Here is a 23,770-nt window from a genome sequence, read left to right on the forward strand (position 1 = left end):
AGTCTAGAGTTTCTTTCTTGTTTCAGGAATTGTGATGATTGGTAAACTTCTATTTTTAGAATAAAACTATCATGCTCCAATGCAGAGATGAACGCCAAGTTATCCAGTCATTAAAAAATAAATGATTGCATACAACATGTATTTAATGTGCTAATAAGGAATGTAAGTATGTTGAGAGGGATTTGACACCAAGCTTGGCCTTGCTCATTTTCTCTCCCAATCCTATGATATATTTCTATTTTACTTTACAGGAACATTTCCGACCCAGTTTCAGAAATTTGAAACCATGGACCAAGAAAATAATTCAGGAGTGACTGAGTTTGTGTTGCACAGTCTTTCAGGTTCTCGAGAGCTACAACTTTTCTATTTTGCATTTTTTACACTTTTCTATTTATCTGTTGTGCTGGGGAACCTGCTCATAGTGCTCACAATCTTCTCTGAACCCTCCCTACACACAGCCATGTACTTTCTACTCAGTAACCTCTCCTTCACTGACGTCTGTCTGTCCACCTTTGCTTCCCCCAAAATGATTGCTGACTTCGTCGTGGAGCACAAGACCATCTCCTTTGAAGGCTGCATGGCCCAGATATTCTTCCTGCATGTCTTTGCCGGTGGTGAGATGATGCTCCTTGTGGCCATGGCATACGATAGATACGTGGCCATATGTCGCCCCTGCATTATGTCACCATCATGAATGTGCGCAAGCGCATCAGCCTCGTGGTGGGCTCCTGGCTCACTGGGGTTCTGCACTCAGCCGGTCAGTTGGTCTTCACAGTAAACCTCCCATTCTGTGGCCCCAACTGAGTGGACAGTGTTCTCTGTGACCTGCCCCTGGTTATCACACTTGCCTGCACAGACACCTTCACTCTGGAGGTCCTGATGCTGCCAGACAGCGCTCTAAAGGCCGTGTGCTCCTTTGGGCTCTTGCTGGTCTCCTGCACGGTCATCCTGGGCACTGTGCGGCGGCGTTCCTCAGCGGGCATGGCCAAGGCAAGGGCCACCCTGACTGCCCACATCGCCGTAGCAACCCTCCTCTTAGGGCCCTGCATCTTCATTTACGCCTGGCCTTTAGCAGTCCCCCAGTGGATAAGCTCCTCTCAATATTTTATACAGTTTTCACTCCTCTTTTAAACCCCTTGATCTACACCTTGAGAAATAAGGAGGTGATATCAGCAGTGCAGAAACTGGGGCACCGACAGGCGCGTTCCCAGCGGTCTTCCAGTTCTCCTTTGCGGCAAACACAGCCCGTGATGATAGCCAGGTCGGTGTGCCCTCTTCTGTGAATTACTGCTGTGTCTCAGATACCATCGGACACATTTTCTTCCTTTTCCTATCTTTTGCTTATAGAACATCAAACTAGCTATCTTAGATAATAGAAGAATAGGACACCCTGTCTTTTGCTTGTGACATTACATTACATTTCATGGCAAAATTATTTATAATGTTGGGAAGGGGTGGGGTGTATTTTTCCTATTACCCCTTGTGAGGTCTTGTGGATAAACTAGTAAAAAAAACTGACACAAAGATTAACAGGGGAAAAAGAAACACATTTTAATTCATCCACGTGAAGCTCTCACAGAGATGAAACCTAATAAGAGGCCAAAGTAGGCAGCTTTTATACATTATAGACAAAAAACAAACAAAAAACAACAAATTTGTGAGGAATTGACAGGACAAAGAAACTTAGGATTTGGGTGCCCAGTTAGTGAAGAATCTAAGCAGAGTTTGCACTTGGGACAGTAAAGGAAAGAAGTAACAAGGTTTGCTTCTGTAGGCTTCTTGGTCCAATTCCCTGTCTTTGGTGATACGTGTGTCTTTCTACCTCCAGATATAGAGGGTGCAACCCCTCATATAACAGAGTTCATACTTTCAGCAGACAGAAATGTGGGTCAGAATGTCCTTCTTGCAATGGTCATTTCTTAAGTAACTTTAAGAATCAAAATAGTAACTTTAATAATCAGTATGCCACTGAGGCACATTTTGAGGCAACCTACTATGGAGAAGGCAAAGGCAACCTACTCCAGTACTCTTGCCTAGAAAATCCCATGGACAGAGGAGCCTGGTAGGCTACAGTCCATGGGGTCGCACAGAGTCAGACACGACTGAAGTGACTTAGCAGCAGCAGCAGCAGCAGCACTATGGACACCAACCATAATATTGAAAGTCTTCTTTTTCTAAGGGGACCCTTGTAGATTATTGATGAAAATGTAAATTGGTGCAGTAAAAAACAGTATTAAAAAAAAAACTAAAAATAGAACTTCCATATGATTTAGCAATTCCACTGTACACACACACACACACACACATCTGGAAAAAATGAAAGGACTAATTCAAAAAGATATACACACCTTGATATTCATAGTAACCCTGTTTACAATAGCCATTATTAGAAGTAACCCAAGTGTCCATCAATAGATAAATGAATAAAAAAGATGTTTTATATATATATATATATATATATAAAGCAATGGAATATTACTCAGCCATATAAAAGAATGAAATTCTGTCTTTTGCAGCAATGTGGATGGACCTAGAGAATATTACATTTAGTAAAATAACTTTAACTTAGACACAGAAAAACAAATACACTATGATATCATTTATGTGCAGTATTTAAAAAGTAAACAAATGAAGGCATACAGTAAAACAGAAACACACTCACAGATATAGAAAGCAAACTAGTGATTACGAGTGGGGAGAAGAAATGGGAAAGGGGTCTGGAATTAAGAGATACAAATGACTGTGTGAAAGTGAAGTCGTTCAGTCGCGTCCAACTCTTTGCAACTCCATGGACTGTAGCCTACCAGGCTTCTCCATCCATGGAATTTTCCAGACAAGAGTATTGGAGTGGGTTGCCATTTCCTTCTCCAGGGTATCTTCCCAACCCAGGGATCCAACCCAGGTCTCCAGCATTGCAGGGTGTCTGAGCCACCAGGGAAGCCAAAAATACACAAATGACTGTGTATAAAAGAGATATACAACAAGGATGCACTGTATAGTACAGAGTATTATAGCCATTATCCTGTAATAACTTCTAATGGGATATAAACTGTAAAAATACTGAATCAGTATGCTGTACTCCTGAAGCTAATATAATATTATGAATCAACTATACGTCAATAAAAGTCTTCTTTTCCTAAAAAAAAAGTGATCAAATTCAAGCTTCTTCCAATCTACTTGGTAAATATGGAGATGTACAAAACACCAATATGTATAATATGTAAATGGTATTTTCAAGTTTTAGGATAGTAATTAATTTACAGTTATTTTCTAGTCATCATTTTATCTGGTATCATTATTGTCATAAATTTTACTTGAGGAAAATGAGGAAAACTTGGCACAGTTCTCACCATTTTAGTTGACAGAATAAGTCCTTCTGATTGTAGACCTCATTCCCTGTCTCTTCTTTCTTCATATATGTATACAAACACAAACAACTGTATTCCTTGCTATTCTAGCTATATTTATCTGAACTAAGGAACTAATTACACTGAGATAAATTTTTTGGCAGATTATTTCTTGCAATCTAAAGTCTCATTGCAAACGAATCAAACTTAGAGGTCAAAGAGCACATAGGTTATGTTGCAGAACTCATCTGAACTCAGAAACCAAATAGATTTGCATATTTACTTTAACGATGTTACAAATACTAAAATGTGACTCCACAAGTAATGTTTACATATTTCAGTGTATTAAATCAAAGTTCAGAATTGACACTTTAAGTTGGGGATTCAAAGAGTACATACAAAAACAGACATCTCTCCATATATAAAGAGAGGACTTTTTTCTGATAGTGTTAAATGTGTGACTTTGCTCGATGTATTCTCCTCCCTATCTCCATGTCATGCCCTCTTAATTTACGTTGACCAATAAAACATAATTGAGAATACATATTTTAAGGCTCTCTAAAAGTATAAAATCATTATTTTGAATTTTCAAAAGAAGGTTACATTTTCGAACTTAAATTTAATATTCAATTTTTACTCATAATGTAACCTTCTTTCACCAGTTAGAAAACTGAGAGTGAGTGTCATACAAATTAATTTAGTTGAACACACTCATAATTGGCAAGAAGAAGAAATGATTCAAGTAAATTTAACTTCTTTTTTTTTTCTTGAAGTTAATACACCTTTGCTTGACCTCATCAGGTAAAATAAGGTAGAGTGAGGCAATCAGCTGTTCAATTCAGGCACAGGTATGAGTGTGGAAACAACCCCATGTGTAATCAGAAGTCACAAGACAGGGCAACTGCAGGTTCTGAAAGGAGACCTGATTGGGTCCATGCCAGAAACTAGGCAGCCTAGTTTCTGGGGTGGGATATGCTCATCAATTCCATGCTGTCTGTTCTTAGGATTTCTGCTATCAGTGCCTGATTCACGAGAATCTCACCTGGTGGGACCAACCAACAAATTACCTCCAGTCTCTGGCCCAAGGTAATTTGCAAGAGCACCTTTTCATCCTCATGTAGGCCTGTGGAACTCATGCTGATAAAGACTCATGATTCATGGTAGCTACTGACAAGAATTTTATGAAAAATAAATTCACCCAGTTTTGTGACTTGAGTTTTAGTATTACATGACTTGAAAGTTATAATACTGAATTTAACTTCTGACTTCTGGTCTTTAAAAGAAAGTCCATGACCAAAGGCAAATTATGCTCTTGATATACCATATATAGAAGAAATAATTGTATGGAATAGGATTTAATGCCAATTATATTTTAAGCAGTTTTAGACTCATTTTTCCTCCATAAATTTACCATTCTGTAAGGTTTTGTTGATTCTTCTGTGAAACACAGACTTAAAAGATAATAACCTAATTAGGTGTGTGTAATACAACAATGGGAATGATAAAGCAAAACATATATTCAATGATCACATAAAGTTTATAAATTGTACTTTTATATATCATCTCATTCCATCCTTACAAAATATCTATGAATTAGAAAACCAAGCTTACACCTCTATTGGCAACACTGTTGAAACTTAAATAATAAAAATACTTTTGAGTTTTTGGTATTATTTAACAGAAATGAAGGACATCATAGTATCTGAAATAGTGGAAGTTTTGGGAGGGGGATGTTGATGGAAAGTGAGTGTAAGTCATGAAAATGATGGGCAGTGCTTGGCTATCAGGGGTAAATTTTGTTTGTGCAGGACTGTTTGGGTCTGGGAACTTCAGTGAAAGTATGGACTAGCAGAGAAAACTAAGTAGCACAAGGAAAAGACCAAAATATCTGTTTTCACTCTGAACTTATGGATATAAAAAGGCTTCCTCTTGGAAATTACAATAGTAGGATTACCTACATATAAGTTTAGAGTTTGAATTTATATGCTATGTATATTTTGAACACAATTACCTGATAAAATCACATATGATATTGAGAACTCAGGGGCTTCCCTGGTGGGCAATGGTGAAGAATCTGCCTGCCAATGCAGGACATGAAGGAGACATGAGTTCTATCTCTGGGTCAGGAGGATCCCCTGGAGGAGGAAGTGGCAACCTCCACCAGTATTCTTCCTGAAGAATCCCATGGACAGAGGAGCCTGGCAGGCTACTGTTCATGGGGTGGCAAAGAGTCGGACACAACTGAGCACAGCACAGTACTCAGTATTGAGAACTCAAAGAGACAATGAAGTTTGGGTGGCTTTTGGAAAAGCAAAAACAAAATTGTTTCTGAAGGATCATATGGATTTAGACACATGAAGTCCTGCTTCGGAACGCAGAAGAATTGATGCTTTTGAACTGTGATGTTAGAGAAGACTCTTGAGAGTCCCTTGGACTGCAAGGAGATCCAACGAGTTCATTATCCTAAAGGAGATCAGTCCTGGGTGTTCATTGGAAGGACTGATGTTGAAGCTGAAAGTCCAATACTTTGCCCACCTGATGCGAAGAGCTGACTCACTGGAACAGACCCTGATGCTGGGAAAGGTTGAGGGCAGGAGGAGAAGGGGACAACAGAGGATGAGATGGTTGGATTGCATAACCGACTCAATGGACATGAGTTTGAGCAAGCTTCAGGAGTTGGTGATGGACAGGGACGCCTGGCGTGCTGCGGTTCATGGGGTCGCAAAGAGTCAAACATGACTGAGTGACTGGACTGAACTGAAGTCCTGCTGAGTTTGAGTTCACAGTCAAACTCACAAAACACGAGGAACATATCCCCAGTAAACAAGAGTCAGCAGACAAAATAGATTAACCTCCCCCTCAAATCAGTAGTAAATCTATTAGATATATAAGAAATATGTTCCAAATGACTAAATATATATAGCAAATAAAAAGGAGAAAATATTACCATCATAAAGTAAAAGCAGGTGACTTCTGCTTAGGGTAAAAAGTGTAGACATAATTTTCCATAGTCCTCCTGCTAAATACAATTATAATAGTGGACATAATCTACAAAATGAACATTATAAGAAGGGAGACTGGATAGGGGCCCAAGGAATGACATTATATAACTTAAAAAGCCAACAACTCAGGAACTCTAATGAGAAAAGAAAAAAACAAATCCTAACAAAATCTTGTTCATTCAAGCTGAAGAACCAAGAAGGCAGCTGGCAAGACAGAAAACTTCCAAAATAATTTCTCTACTCCAGCCAAACACCATACCAAAAAATTTTTCATCCCACTTCACACTAGCAAAGGCCAATGGATAGCTTAGACTCCTATCCCTGGCCAAACTGTAAAAATGAACCCAAATCCCCCCACCTCCTGAGATGGTGTCAGAAGAGCCAGAGCTCTCATCTGTGTCAGACTATAATCAGTTCCTCCTCCCTTGGTGTAAGTGGGTAGCAGCATCAGCCTCCAATCCCTCCCAGCCAGGTAGTATTGAAGGAGACCTCAGGAGGAGCCAGAACTCTCTCCCACCCAGCAATGACTAGAAGCTCCTCACTTATTCTTGGGTATTGAGAAACCAGACTTCTATCCCCACTGGACCTGAGGAGGTGTTGTTCCCCCATCTTCATTTTTTCTTTCCTGTCAAAAAAAAATGTGGGTTGAGTCTCTCTTATCATTAAAGATGTCATGCTCATCACATGATTTTTATTGTGCTTTTATTTTAGTAACCTTAGAAGAAATGGGTACTAGCTTTTAGGTAGAGAATGAGGCCCAGTGATTCACCATCATTCCCACACACAAATGGAGAAACTGAGATTCAGGAATTGTGTTTTACCCAAAAGAATATGGCTGGTTAGCCCCTAAGTACAAATATTTCTCCAGGCATGTAGGCAGATAGTGAGGTTGGGTTCTCTGAAGAGTTAAAAGCCAAGTACAGTGAGGGTGCAAAATAAAGAGCAGAATGGTTTCCCTTTAAGCTAAGGAGAAACAGAGGCTAAATTTGTGGAAAACATGTGGAAACCCATCCAACAAGGAATATACATATTTATGATTCCAATCCCTTCAAGTCTTTGCTCAAATAGAATGTATAACAGGTACCCGTCAAAGCAATTTATAAACAAGCGAGCTAAACAGACTGCTTTAAATAAGGTTAGTGAGGTTTGTTATGTAGATTCCTTGGTGTCATCTCAGCTGGTAAGGATCTAGAGTTGTCTCTGATTAACTTCTGACCTTCCTGGTAGAAAGGAGAAGGGAACACCCACACAAATGTATGTCCTGGATTTAGGCAGATAGGGAGGACAGAGAACTTTGCTTATATCTGCTTCTTCTCAAGTGTCCTGAGATTAAAATGATTCTTAAGCCAAAGTGGCATATTTCAGGGTGGTATATTTTGCTACCTTTCACAGTGTTTTATTACTAATAAAGATGAAGGAAATATAGCAAAACATTAAAATATGGCAAAGTTGAACACTATACAAAGACATTTAACAGTTCTCTTTGAGTATACTTGAAATGTTAAAATAGTTTTACAGAAGGGTAAACTGAGGCTCAGAGTTAAATGTTTTACCTAATAACTTATTCTTAGTTATTAATAGAGTTGGGAACAAGAATCTACATCCTTTAAGTTCTTATTCTTTGTCCTCTTCTCTGTATACTGCCCAAAGGCTGAAAGACCCTCCCTTTTTCTCCTGTGATTCTATGGCCCTCATTGTAATTGTCAGCAGTGTGGGATGCTATTTACTTTGTTCCAAAGGGAATATGTAGTGGAAAGTATTAATAATACCCATTGGAAGATGAACCTTTGCTATCTATTGCTACATCTCCAAAGCTTCAGTTGGTCACTTAGATAAAACCATCCACTATTCCAATTTGACAGGAGAAAAAGGCATCTATAACCAGGTGGAAAAAGTTAATCCCACAATAGAAAATTGAAGAGTTCAATTTACATCTCTGATATGTCTTATATCAGGTAGTTATGTCTAACAAAAATGTACATTTTAAAAAATAGATTGTGTCCAGGTATGTATTGCATTATTACATTGTGCCTCAAAGAGAATCCACAGATGGGAGGAAAATGTATTAGAAGTAATAGAAAATGAGTCAAGATGAGAATGTTGGTGTGTTTTAGCAGGTTTGGAGGAATTTCTGAGAAATTATGTAAGAAGGTGAAGTATTCTTGGGCAGATTATGACAAACTCCAATTGTACCTTATAAAATCCATTATGCCACGCTTACCTAGCACCTAAATAAATAAACATGAAAATCAAGGCTATATATTTCTTTGTGGATACAGGCCTATGAAGGAAAACTATTAAAAAAATCGTGGAAATGTTAATACCAAATTCAGCTTATAGTTTTGTGGTTGTATATCTTTGCATCAATGATTTACTTTACACTCTGTAAAAGTGGGTTTTACAAGATTTATTTAAACCTATAGAAATACTGTGCAAATTTCTTGTTAAGATTCTCATTATTTTTTATCACTTTTTAAAAGCTTGGTAAACAGACTGCTGTTTATTTCCAATACAAAAAATAAGTAATTTTCTCTATGCTGCAATCCAAAGGGATTATTTTATTCCCTTTGAATTTGTTGGTTTGATTATGGGCACTGGTTTTAACAACTCAAGTATGAGCGTGTATCATTAATGAGATGAAGTGTTTTTGTTCCGTGTGGAGATGAAGTTTATGTAGGCAGTTTATGCTTTGCAGACAATTCACTGGGAAGGCCTCTGAGCACAGGGAGATTAGAAGATAGAAATACTAAGCAAATGATAGATATGAAGTGGAATATATTTCAGTCAGCACTAAGTGCGTTTATGGAAAGTCTATTCCATGCAGAATATCTGCACTATATCCTGTGAGCTGTACATACGATGCACAAGTGTTCAAGCATCACTCCATGTGGTGGGAAATGTTAGCTACCCACAAACTCTTACCTTAAAAGAGCAATGATATACATGTAAGTAAAGCACCTCAACAAAATTAAGAGGTGAGAAATTTCAGCTTAAGCTCTGTGAAGACTTTTTGAGGAGATGACATTTGCATTGGAATAGACCATCTATTTGTGAAAGATAGGAAAAAATGAATAGGTAGTGTTTACCAGCTTAATAAATGATTGAGTGTGTCTTTGCTAGAGAGCAGTGTAGATAAAACCAGACGAAACCATGTATACTTGGTTGTCAAGGTAAAGAATTTAAAATTTATTTTTTCACTTTAACGAGTAATGAGATGTTACAAGTGGAAGAGAGAGGAAAAAGTAAGGTTTACAGCCTGGAAGAATAACAGTGACAGTTCCGTTCCGTTCAGTCGCTCAGTCGTGTCCGACTGTTTGCGACCCCGTGGACTGTACCCTACCAGGCTTCTCCGTCCATGGGATTCTCCAGGCAAGAATACTGGAGTGGGTTACCATTTCCTTCTCCAGGGGATCTTCCAGGTTTACAGCCTGGAAGAATAACAGTGACAGTTACACAATGAAAAATCCTGGAAGGGGAAACAGTTGAATTGAGGAGAAAACTTGTGAGTCAGAAATGCACCTTATTCTCATAATTGATACACACTGTGCTGTGTGCTCAGTTGCCAGTCAAGTCCAGCTCTTTGTGACCCTATGGATCACAGGCCGCCAGGCTCCTCTGTCCATGGGATTTCCCAGGCAAGAATATTGGACTGGGTTGTGATTTCCTTCTCCAGGGTATCTTCCCAACCCAGGGATTGAGCCTCCATCTCCTGCATTGGCAGGCGGGTTCTTTACCAGTAGCCACCAGGAAGCCCATATAATGGAATATTACTAATTCCTCCAGGGGATCTTCTTGACTCAGGGATCAAACCCGTGTCTTGTGTCTCATGCATTGGCAGGCAGGTTCTTTAGCACTAGCAGCACCTGGGAACCCCTTTATACACATTGTATTCATACAATAAACATTTTCACTAGGTAGAGTTCATCATTTTATGTATAAGTTCATAAACTTGAGCAAGAACAACTTTAGAGATGGGGAAACAGAAAGAAAGTGAGTCCACATGGAAAAGGTAATAAAATAATGTATGGTATATTTCAGAATACTGTCAATTACATACTGTTATAAACACTGTTGTCACTAACACATTCATTTAATTTTTAATTTTTTAAGATGGATTCTCTTAATAGTTCGACTCCAGAAGTCCACAATAATGTATATACAAAACGTGGATAAGTTGAAATGTTTCTCGGAACATTCTTCCAATAAAAATATAGGAAATGATTTTCTACTTGAGGGCTTCCCTGCGTGGATTGTGATTGCATCTGGATCTAAATGAGCATTGATCAAAAAGTATAGAGTTTCAGATATGTAGGATGAATAAATTCTGGAGATCTAACATACAGCATGGTGACTATAGTTAGTAGTAATGCATTATAAATTTAAAATTTGCTGCAAGCCTGGATTTTAATTGTTTTACAAATGAAAATATAACTACGTGGGATAATTGATGTTAATATTAGCTTGATTGTGGTAATAATTTCACAGTGTATACAAGTACCAAAATATCACACTGTATACCTTAACTATGTTTTACTCATCAGTTATTTTCAATAAAGCTAGAGAGGGTGGGATTGAGAGTCTAGGACGATATCCCAGAGACAGAGTGAGACTTTAACTTCTTATATGAAATAGGCAGTTGAACACATATATGCTCTTACATGGGGGTAAGATCACTTCTCACTCTAAGGTTCATTACTACAAATGTGATCAATGGTTAATTGTGAGAACAAATACAGCTATAAATAGAGCTTCCTGAAAAGTTTTTTTTTTTTCAGTTCAATGGAATTGGATTTATATAGCAGGGCTATATTATTACAGGGAAGAAATGAAATGCAAGTTTGAAATAATTCTCAGGATTATTCTGATTCCAAATAAAATATATTTAAAGGAGCATGGGACATTTATAATTCAATTATTTTTTATTTCTCTATGCTGAAACAACTAGTCTTTAATTATGAAGTTGTCTTAATAATCTCATGGAGGACCCTAGGCAAAGGGATCATAAATTATTCTAAGTCTAATCTTTATAGGCAAACATAATGGAAAATTTAGGTTTTGTTTTTAAATTATTAAGCAAAGATGAGTTTTAGATAATTAAGATAAAGTTACAATATGTATTTTAAGAAATTATGCAAAAGAGTAATTGACAGTCTAGGTTGCAACTATAGACTTGGAAAATATATATTCAACAGTATCTCCTTAGTAGGAACTGTTTAAATTGTTATTATTCCTGCAATAGTAGTAAAGTTTTGTTTACATTGTGATCATGATAAGTTAGGTCATGAATGAGCTTCTTTACTACTGTGTGAAAGATTATTAAGACTATCCCAAAACTCAAGGGATTCTAATGAGACTGGTAAAATTATTTGGACATTCTCATAAGCTCCTTCTGATTCTTCAGATATATTATCATGGTCTCTTCAAAATTTTTCATTCAGCAAATATGCATTATATCTGGTATCTCAGAATCATTTACATTAAAAGTGTTATAGTTTGTAATTCTGATTCCCCCAATTTCCCTTCTTCAGGATTGTTTCAGAGCAAGTCTGCAGCCTGGATCCATGGATAAGGTCAATTCATCGGTGGTGTCTGAGTTTGTGTTACTGGGACTCTCTAGTTCTCAGGAGATCCAGATTTTCTTTTTTGTTTTCTTCTCTGTGTTATATGTGGTCATTGTGCTGGGAAACCTTCTCATTATCCTCACAGTGACTTCTGACAACAGCCTGCACTCTCCCATGTACTTTCTCTTGGGAAACCTTTCCTTTGTGGACATCTGTCAGGCTTCCTTTGCTACTCCTAAGATGATTGCTGATTTTCTGAGTGAACACAAGACCATCTCCTTCAGTGGCTGCATAGCTCAGATTTTCTTCACTCACCTCTTCACTGGAGGGGAGATGACGCTACTTGTCTCCATGGCCTACGACAGATACGTAGCCATATGCAAACCCCTGCACTATGTCGTCACCATGAGCCGAAGGACGTGCGCTGCTCCGGTAATGATCTCCTGGGCTGTGGGCTTGGTGCACACACTAAGCCAGTTGTCATTTACTGTGAATCTGCCTTTTTGTGGGCCCAATGTAGTAGGCAGCTTTTTTTGTGACCTCCCTCGAGTGACCAAACTTGCCTGCCTGGACTCTTACGTCATTGAAATCCTGATTGTAGTCAATAGTGGAATCCTTTCCTTAAGCACTTTCTCACTCTTGGTCAGCTCTTACATCATTATTCTCATCACTGTCTGGTTTAAGTCTGCTGCTGCCATGGCCAAAGCATTTTCTACTCTGGCTGCCCATATTACTGTAGTAATAGTATTCTTTGGACCTTGCATATTCATCTATGTGTGGCCCTTTACCACCTACCCTGTGGATAAAGTTCTTGCCATATTTTATACCATTTTCACTCCCATTCTAAACCCTATTATTTAAGGAACAAAGATATGAAGACTGCCTTGAGGAAAATTATGACCCATTATTTGAGGCCCAAGAAAATTTCTGAAATGCCAGTAATAGTGAAGAATTCCCTTTATTAAGACCAAATTCATTCAAATTCCACAAATCAATAGTCTGTTTATAAATATTTTCAACATGCTTGCGTGGTATATCTTAACTGTGGTGAAAGTAATGAAGAAGATGATTTAGAGATATTTAGTGGATATTAAGTTTTTTCCCTGATATCATTTTAGCAAAAGTTACATATCCAAGAATATGAAAAAAAAAATCATGACTACTGGTTCTGGAGATAAGTTATGGGATGGTTGTATATAGATAGCATAGATGCTTTAGTTATAGGTAAATATAAATAGGATGGGAAAAAAGAATGAGTAGCTGATTCTTTGGTGGGGATAACTTTAGACATTTTAAAAATCTTATGAGTTTCCTAATTTACATGCCTAAGAATCAATATAGGCAAATAGTGTTCAAGAATCTGAAACTGAATTTTCCCATCCAGAGGACAGCAGCTTCACTGATTTAAGATAAGTGCATAAAATTAAGTGAAGATTCTTCAGTTAAGAGATTTCTCCTCCAATATCAATTATACCTATCCCATATTATTTTCCAATAATTAACAGTGCTTTAAAGTATGGAACTAAATATAACTGGAAGTTTACTTTTCAAATATTTAGTGGGCTTTCTCTGATCAGTTAAGGAAATGCCAGTTTCCTCTGAAATTACTAGTTGTAGAAGACAGGAGAATCTTTAAAGCCGACCAATTCAACACTGACTTTTCAGTCTGTTCTATAAGGAGCTGTGCAGCACTCTTTGTATGTGGGCCAAATACAAAGTTCTTTGTTATAATGATCAATGTTAAACATACATCCTGGTTAGTAATCAGGACCCCACAAATGGATCTCTACCCTGGACTCTGGAGACAGTTAGGAAAATTATTACTGTTGATTAGACCTTCTAATTTTACTTTCCCAAATCTCTCAATTCATACAAGGCAAATAGATTATGGAAATATTAGTCTCTCTTTTATGCTAAGAATGAAAACTCTAATTTTGCACTTTATTGTTTGCTTTTTTTATTTATTGTGGCACTTTATTGTTCAGTTATACATTGTAATGTGAAGGCATTGGTTTTTAGTTTGGGTAAATTGATTTGGTAGGTAATTTTTGACATTGAAATCTCTATGCCATATATAACATTGAATTAATCTTAAATTTGTATCTTAATGAACTTCTTGAAATAAAATGCTAAATATTAAGAAATGGAGTCTGAATTCCCAGAGTTAATTTCACAGAGGAAGAAATGTTCCTGTCAGAGGACTCCAAATTTTGAATTTTTCCACATGGCCTCACTTACATTGTATGTAAATGAACAAAGTATCTTTGCAAGGTCTCGCTCAAGGAGATATAAAGTGCTATCTATATCTCAACTAAGTTTTTTTAAAGAATGTCTGGAAAGCCAGCAATTTTTCTTGTAGTAGAGAAAAACACATTTTGTTCTTAATTCTTTATGTAATCTCTTTACGAGCTGCAAATTCAAAGTCCTACCTTTAAATGTTGATGAAGTTCACAACTTTCTTAGCAGTGGATACGATTTCAGATAAGTGAGAAGAATTTCCAGCCAATGTGTGCCAAGAAAAAGAGCAATGGTAACAATTATGTCTGGTGATTCCTTTCATCAGAAAAGGTAATAAGAAAGGTTAGAAGAAAATTACAAGTATTCCTTTAATAAAAAGTATATTTTTCCTTTCTGAAGGAGGGCATGGCAACCCACTCCAATATTCTTGCCTGGAGAATCCCATGGAGAGAGGAGCTTGGTGAGCTACAGGTCATAGGGTTGCAAAGAGTTGGACACTACTGGAATGACTTAGCACACACATATTTTTTCCTTAGCTCATTTCCTTTTTTAAAAAAATATGTGTATTTTTGATGTGAACCATTTTTAAAGTTTTTAAAAATGTCGGGAAGTCCTTTCTTTGTCTATTTCTTGACAAAGAAGCTATATCAGTTAACAGTTTAGCAGGAGAAAATCAAACAAAATTTAGTAACATACATACATGTGAGAGACCTGGAAACCTGGGTAACTCACCAAAATGGCTAAAACCTTCACCTAAATACTGCCTGCAGCTAAAGAGAAAAGAGGATGTTGGGGATAGAGGTATGGTGAGAGGAAGGCAATTTACATGGAAATACAAAAGCAAATGTTTGGTAAACGAATATTTCCTGAGCTGTGCAGAGACAATGGGACACTGAGAAGAATCTTAACAAACAGACTTTGCTGTGTTCCTCCCGGCTATACACCTAGTTCATATTATAGCTATCAAGGTGACAGTGTGTTGCGATAAGTCACTTCAGTCGTGTCTGACTTTGCAACCCTATGGGCTCTAGCCCACCAGGCTCCTCTGTCCATGAGATTTTCCAGGCAAGAATACTGGAGTGGGTTGCTGTGCCCTTCTCCCGGGGATCTTTCCAACCCAGGAATGGAACCCATCCTTCCCAACCCAACAATGGAAACCTGTCTCTGCATTGGCAGGCGGATTATTTACCACCAGCTGGGAAGCCCATCAAGCTCCCTTCCTAAAACAGATCCTGTCTACATTCTTGAGGCAGTTAAAGGGAATATCAAAGTTTCTTCCTGAGTCTTTGCATCTTACTTGTCTTCATCTCAAAATAATTCTCATGCCAAAGGAATATTTTGGGGTAGCAAATTGTGCTTCCCTACAGCTATTTTAACGATAATCATTTTTTCTTTTCCTGCAAGCGAAAGAAACTAATTCTGACCATTCAAAGCGCAAAGTTACTATTATAAGAACCTAGTATAAAGAAAAAAATTGTTGCCTTTTGTATCAGCTCTGAAAGGATCAAACCTTCACCACTGTAGTCACCTACTGCCAGCGCGCCTGAGAGGCTCGGAATGGAGAAGCACTGGCAGCACGCGATGCTGTGGATGCTACCTCTAGATGGCCAAGATGCCCTTTGAAGGACAGTTTTCCATGACCTCAGCTTCTTGTATTTTTCCACACATAGAAAAGCACTAAAAGCATTAATTTGATATGTCTGTTCCTTTGTAATTAGCAGTAATCTGCTATTTTGTTTGACCACATGTTTTTCTCAGCAAAAGAAATTTGTACTCTGGCTCCTCCCTCACTTCTTCAGACAATTCCTCAGAGCTCTTTGAGACACTGTCTCCTGGGCTGTTCTCCATGCTTTTCTGGTGGCTCCGATGGTAAAGAATCCGCCTGCAATGCCGGAGCTTGTGGTTCGATTCCTGGGTTGGTGAGATTCCCTGGAGGAGTGCATAGCAACCCACTCCAGTATTCTTCCCTGGAAAATCCCCATGGACAGAGGTGCCTGGTGGGCTACAGTCCATGAAGTTGCAAAGAGTTGGACTCGGCTGAGCAACTAAGCAAAGCGCTCCTGGGCTATAGTCTTCAGTAAGGTCCCTGAATAAAATGTAACTCACAACTTTCATGTTGTGCATTTTAATATTAGTCAATGTGTGTCCATATATGGTGTGTCCATATGTTTGGTTTGTAGAAATGTGTGCTTGATAATTTTACCAATCTTATATTTCCCTTGTCAGGTTCTTAATCTTACACATATTCATCTATAAAAATAGTGTAATAATTTAATCACTGAATGTATTCCACCACACTAAAACATTATACATCTTTACTCTCAAATTCATGGATACTTGGGTTGTTTCCAGTATCGATCTCTTTCAATCAGTGCTGCAGTACATGCCATTGTTCTTGTGTCCTTAGGTATGTGCACATTTTACTCGCGTTTGAGTACACACACACACTTAGCATATACACATGCAAAGTGATAGGAGAAATCTATTTCAATCTCGTTCTTTAAAGATGACCATTTAAAACCTACATCTACATCACAACCTTTGGAAATCTAGACAATGTATTATATAAAATACAGTTGAAAAGACTTGTCCACTAAAAAATATAGTCACAAACTCAAAGTAGAGAATTATTTTATTTGGTGGGAATGTTTAGGACTCCAAGCCTGGGAGACAGCATCTCAGTAGCTCTGAGATAACTTCTCCAAAGAGGCAGGAGAAGGAATCAGGCTATATACAAGTTTGCGGCAAAGTGGGTAAGCAGTCTGAACATCAAAGACTATTGTTAAGTAGTAAGGAAAACCAGATATCATGGGAAGATGCAAGGCTCAGGCTCACTGAATTCATTGCTTTCATATGCATCTCAGCTATCTAGGGACAAATTCTGTTTCTAGGTTGTTTACATCTTTAATTCCTTGTTCACCATATGGAGTGGCAGGTGTGGCAAATGGCTATTTCTGGCATCCCCCCAGCTCTTCAGCGATTGTCATACGGGGTAGGATGGTGGCATCTGCTGGATCACAGGCATTCTGCTCTGTTTTGGGGGCCCTCATCCACATTTGGAGCCCAGAAATCGCTGATGACTCAACATTTCTTATTTATTGATATGACAGGAGATATTTTCATTTCACAGACAGTTGAAATATTTTGGGAGAGAAATAGATTTTTCATGTAGAAGATATGCTACTGCTAAGTCACTTCAGTCGTGTCCGACTCTGTGCGACCCCATAGACGGAAGCCCACCAGGCTCCCCCGTCCCTGGGATTCTCCAGGCAAGAACACTGGAGTGGGTTGCCATTTCCTTCTCCAATGTGTCAAAGTGAAAAGTGAAAGTGAAGTCGCTCAGTCGTGTCCGACCCTTAGCGACCCCACGGACTACAGCCAACCAGGCTCCTCCATCCATGGGATTTTCTAGGCAAGAGTACTGGAGTGGCTTGCCATTGCCTTCTCCGGTAGAAGATATGAGGGTGCCTTAAAATATTTGAAGAGATATTATGTTTAAGTGGGAGTAGGTTTTCTTTATTAAACTACAGATGGTAGAACCAGTTAAGCACTCTAACAATAGACTAAGTGTCCTGTGAAATAGTGGGCTCCTTGTGATTGGAGGAAACCACTCTGAGGCTGGGTGATCATTTGTAAGACAGTATGATTGTTTTCTTGGGCTTCAAAATTAGTGCAGATGGTGACTGCAGCCATGAAATTAAAAGATGCTTGCTCCTTGGAAGAAAAGCTATGACCAACCTAGACAACATATTAAAAAGCAGACATTACTTTGCCAACAAAGGTCCATATAGCCAAAGCTATGGTTTTCCCAGTAGTCTTGTATAGATGTGATAGGTGCACCATAAAGAAAGCTGAGTGCCGAAGAATTGATGCTTTTGAACTGTGATGTTGGAGAATACTCTTTAGAGTTTCTTGGAGAGCAAAGAGATCAGACCAGTCAATGCTAAAGGAAATCAGTCCTGAATATTCATTGGAAGAACGGATGTTGAAGATGAAACTCCAAAACTTTGGCCACCTGATGTGAAGAACTGACTCACTGGAAAAAGATCCTGATCCCTGATGCTGAGAAAGACTGAAGGCAGGAAGAGAAGGGGATGACAGAGGATGAGATGGTTGGATGGCATCACCGACTTGATGAACCTGAGTTTGAACAGGCTCCAGGAGTTTGTGATGGACAGGGAAGCCAGGCGTGCTGCAGTCTATGGGGTCACAAAGAGTCAGACATGACTGCAACTGAACTGAACTGGACTGATGATTGTGTTACTGACAGAAAGTTCAGTTCAGTTCAGTTCAGTTGCTCGACAGAAAGTTAGGAATTGAAAAATTACTTTGCTGACTAGGAATCAGAGATAAATTATCTTTTGCTTTCATACACACCAACTCGTTGGTAATAAACTTTTTTCCTTTCTTTTCCACTCCTGGAAAAATTATTTTGTAAAACATGATTACTCCCACTGTTGGATGACATCAGATCTCTAAAGGGTGATTTCTCACTTCCCCAAAGAAATCAGTTTCCTGGATTGAGGATGGAAAGCTTTATATTGCATTACCTTAGATATTGTAATTGTATAGTCTAGGACAAGAGGAGCAGAGCCTTCACTACTTCAGGACAAGAACTGAGGGGTATGCTTTTGCACAGCTCAGTTCAGGGACAAGTTTAAATGCATCAAGTCAAGAGTATATTGAAAATATTTTTAATATGAAGGGCAGCCAAGTTGATAATAATAGGATTAATATTTGATAAACAAAAGGAAGTATGATATAACCATTATCTGTCCCTTATATGCCATTTTTATGCTTTCTATTCAGAAGATAATTGGCCATTTGTTAAAACGATTATTTGCTATCACAATTTGCCTAGAATGAAGAAGGTGTAACTATATAATGGCCAGTAAGGGTATCCTTTACTGCTTTTGCTCTGCTGTTAGGCAAACAGGTAATTAGCTATTGTAAGACAAAATAATGAAAACAAATTTATGCATGTTATGGTTTTGGAGATCTATTAACATAATTTAGAAATGGCTATGGATGTAACATCAACTTCTGTGTCTCAAACTTGGTTTTACACCAAGAATGAGGAAATTCTCCTATAGCGTACTTTGCATTTCGAAAGCATTTCTTCTGAAGTACATTGACAATGAAAAGGTGTATGATTCATTAATAACTTTCTGGTGCTCTGTGCCTAGCCCAAGGAATTGTGAGTGACTTTTATAAACTCCACATATTTCCATAACATAACCGCCTCTGAACTTAGAATTTTAGAGATGAAAATAGCCTTGGAAATAATCTAGTTCTACCTTCCATAGGCAGTCACGCAGCTGAAAAGTGACAAAAGTTAGTTGTTCTTTTTTTTTTTTACTAATGGGTACTACCTTAAAAATTAAGAAGAAAATGAGATATAGCATTGACCCTAGTCTATTCTACTTGGATTAAGAAATCATAGGAAACTAGGGTGGAAAAGATTTTGTAGTTGTTTCCTGTATTTTGAAAAGTGAAATGACAAATCTTATCATCTATTAGATACTTTGTAGAAAATTTGGATATTTCAGAAATACTTTTTTAAAAGATGAGACGATCTTTAAATATTGAATAAATACCACTGACTACAGGTTATTAACCACTATGCTTTCCCTTCCTCCTCTTCCTTCTACTCTCCTCCTTCTCCTCTTCTGCCCCCCTTTTCTCCTCTTCCTCCTCCTTATTTTCTTCTTCTCTTCATCTCTCTCTCTCCCTTTCTCCCTCTCTCTCTCTTTAATGTTATTTCACTAAATTATCATGATATTTGTCAGGCTTTATCTAGGAGACTGAAAGTTATATGAAGTCCATCATGGCCTCAGATTTTATATGTTTAAAACTAATAACTGTAGCTTTGTAGGATCATTTTTAGTTTTAGAAATGGAATTTCTTTCCTTTCCAATGTTTGTTTGTCTCCTTCTCTGCATCGCTCATGTAAATACATGTTCAGAAAAGCCAACACTGGCCCAAATCTTCCACATGGAGAAGAGAATCACATAATGGAAGTTTGTAATGAGGTCAGTTCTTGCCTTTTTAATCTGTTTCTATTCTTGAGTAACTTAAGTTTCTGAGTCCCCTTAAAACTAGAGATTGTAAATCAAATGCACTGAGTATTCTTTGAAAGGGTAGAATTTAGTGCCTCAGCAATCAGGTTATAATCACATAAATTAAAGCTTCTAACAGTGTAAATATTTTTAATTGGTTAATTTATTGGTTCAGTTTTGCTTTTAAGCTTTTAAATATCTGTTGTATCAGTTATATCTTTCACTGAAGTATACAGGGTGTAGAACTTCAATCGGTATAGTGACAAATTAATACCTCTTGTGTTGTGTTGGATACACAGGGCTAAAGCCAAAAATGTCTTCTGATCCACAAGAGGTTGTGCAGGGTTTTCTTCTGGGATCAATTGCCCACATGGTGCCCAATGTAATAAAGCAAAATGTCAAAAATCAATTTAGAGGCTATTAACACATTACTTAAATTTTCTCTTTTGAAAATCTATTATGTGTTCAAAATGCACCACATATAGTCATATAAAATATTTCCAAAAGAACAAACAGATTTTGATAAATCCAGGTGTGTCAGGCATGTTTGGGAAGAGACAAAAGGCAGAGTTGGACGAGATTGAAGACACATAGGTGACTCATTCACTGCTGGTATTTATGCAACAGAAGGTGAACTCTGATTAACTATTGTTCAAAGGATGAAAGGAACGTTCTCGTTCTTGATTTTCACAGAAACTTTCAGAGTATTACCATTGCCTCTTCTTTCGACATGGTCACAAATTGCTTCTATTAAGCTTTCTAAAGCAGTGTCACTTTATGATTCTCAGTTTGGAGAACATTCATGTAACCCACTAGAATTACATTTAAGGCTAATTGAATCCATGATTTACTCCTAACCTACCATTCCCAACTTCATTTTTACTGTTCCTTAGCACACCCTCCTCCAGCCAAGCCACTGAGCTCATGGCTCTCTGAGTATGCCTTTCATGTTTTCACACTTGTAGCTTTAGTTCTGCTATTCCCCATGCTTAAAATAGCCTTTTCCTTCAGTTTGGCCTAGCAAATTACAAGCTTTTAAATAGTTTTAGCTAAAATGATACATGTCCCATGATATGTTACCTTACCACTTTGGCATAGTTAATTTCATTTTGCTAATATCTATGGTATTATTTTGGAGAAGGAAATGGCAACCCACTCCAGTGTTCTTGCCTGGAGAATCCCAGGGATGGCAGAGCCTGGTGGGCTGCCGTCTATGGGGTCGCACAGAGTCGGACACGACTGTAGCGACTTAGCAGCAGCAGCAGCAGCATGGTATTATTTCATCAGGTATTGTTTGCATGTTTCTGATTTTATATTTTTAATTTTAATATGAATATCTTATCTCTCTATGATAGGATCCATATCTAATTATCTTTGTTTCTCACTTCTGCTTTCCACAGCAGTCATAGGTGTTAAATACTAGTTTATTGACTATTTACATAGTCTCATTAAGTTAACTTTTAATTGAAAACTTATCATATTTCTTTGGTATATATACTAGATAAGTGTCAATCATTGTGACATTTTCCTGACTTTTTTTACTTAGGTAACAGTAGATTGGAAACATGGCTCACACAGATGAATCAATGGTGTCTGAGTTTGTGCTTCTGGGACTCTCTAATTCTTGGGAACTTCAGCTTTTCTTCTTTGCCATCTTCTCAATAGTGTATGTGGCATCAATTTTGGGCAACATCATGATCATTGTTGTTGTTTCCTCTGACGCCCATTTGAACTCTCCTATGTACTTCCTGCTCAGTAATCTATCTTTCATTGATATCTGCCAATCTAACTTTGCCACCCCCAAGATGCTTGTGGACTTTTTTGTGGAGCACAAAACTATTTCCTTTGAGGGTTGCATGGCCCAAATATTCCTTCTTCACAGTTTCGTTGGGAGTGAGATGATGTTGCTTGTAGCTATGGCATGTGACAGATTTATAGCCATTTGTAAGCCTCTACACTATAGCACAATTATGAATCGAAGACTATGTATAATTTTTGTGTTTATTTCCTGGGCTGTGGGTATTCTTCATTCTGTGAGCCACTTGGCTTTTACAGTGGATCTGCCATTCTGTGGCCCCAATGAGGTAGACAGCTTCTGTGACCTTCCCCTGGTAGTAGAGTTGGCTTGCATGGATACTTAAGAAATGGAAATTATGACCCTAACTAACAGTGGCCTGATGTCACTGAGCTGTTTTCTGGCTTTAATTATTTCCTACACTGTCATTTTGATCACTGTCCGTCACCGTTCCTCCAGCGGATCATCCAAGGCACTTTCTACATTAACTTCCCATATCACGGTGGTCATTCTTTTCTTTGGGCCTTGCATTTATTTTTATATATGGCCTTTTAGCAGACTTTCGCTGGATAAGTTCCTTTCTGTGTTTTACACTGTTTGCACACCCCTGTTGAATCCCATCATCTACTCTCTGAGAAATGAAGATGTTAAATCAGCCATGAGAAAATTGAGAAACCGTCATATGAGCTTCTGGAAAAACTAGGACACACCATGAAGGAACATAAATATGCAATGGAAATGAAAAGCCCCTACTGGATCACAGCATCAAGCCAATTATTTTTGCTAATGACTGGGGTTATTCAATTACACAATTAGATTTTTCCCCAACTGCAAAGGAATTGCATAAAACCAGTTCTTGGTTTGCTATTTAATTTTGACCACTTTTTCATACTTCATAATTCTAAAGTACAAATTCTCTTGAAAATATTTAGCAACCTTTCAAAATATTTTATAAATAATTTAGAGATTCTAATCTACAAAAAAAGCTATTCATGTTACTAAGTTTGTGATTCTCTTCAATTGAACTTGTGTAATTTTTATGCCTTGTAATCAAAACATGCAAGTAAATTATGTTTCTGTTAGGCTCTATCAACTTATTCATAATATTTTTTTCTATAAATTGACATGGTGGAAAAACATTGTTTTAAAACATAGATTTCACCTCACTTGTATACATTTCTTGCATGATTTTTAGCTTATCTTTTTCTCATGTATTGAAAATTTTTGGTTATTTATAGTTTTTCCTATCTGCTGCTATGTCCCAATAAATTTTTCCTGTTTTTTCTAGATTATTTGATATACATATCTATTCATTACAAAACTTTTTCTAGATATTTGTTGCTATCAGCAGCATACTTATCTATTTCCCTAGTCTACTTATTTTTAAGTAGAAAAAGTTAGTTATAATGAGTTCTACATTAGTCATAAAAATTGCAAATATCTTTGAAATTGTCTGCAAATACATCAGATATAGAATATTTAAATTCACAGAAAAAGTCAATTTCTTATGTACCTAAAACATACAAACGCACAAAAATGACAAAATTTTTTTGAAACTCGGATCTATTCTTTCTTATTTCTTGGAACACAGAAGAGAGAATGTAAAATTCTTGTACTTGTAATAATGCTTTGCAAGCATGCTAAGTCGCTTCAGTCATGTCCGGCTCTTTGCGACACTATGGACTGTGGCTTGCCAGGCTGCTCTGTCCATGGGATTCTTCAGGCAAGGATATTGGAGTAGATTGCCACGCCCTTCTCCAGGGAATCT

The 23,770-nt window shown here is 37.7% G+C and overlaps 3 pseudogenes; all 3 read left to right on the forward strand.

The window, feature by feature from the left end:
• The first annotated feature begins 286 nt into the window (after positions 1 to 286).
• On the forward strand, positions 287 to 1,283 carry LOC129542124 (olfactory receptor 4K15-like; annotated as a pseudogene).
• A 10,627-nt stretch (positions 1,284 to 11,910) lies between these two features.
• Positions 11,911 to 12,875, forward strand: LOC129542129 (olfactory receptor 4K5-like; annotated as a pseudogene).
• An 8,897-nt stretch (positions 12,876 to 21,772) lies between these two features.
• Positions 21,773 to 22,705, forward strand: LOC129542128 (olfactory receptor 4K1-like; annotated as a pseudogene).
• Positions 22,706 to 23,770: the final 1,065 nt, after the last annotated feature.

Source organism: Moschus berezovskii, chromosome 9 (assembly GCF_049115385.1).
Source record: "Moschus berezovskii isolate FMDL1 chromosome 9, NW_MosBer_1.0, whole genome shotgun sequence".
Classification (NCBI taxonomy): Eukaryota; Metazoa; Chordata; class Mammalia; order Artiodactyla; family Moschidae; genus Moschus; species Moschus berezovskii.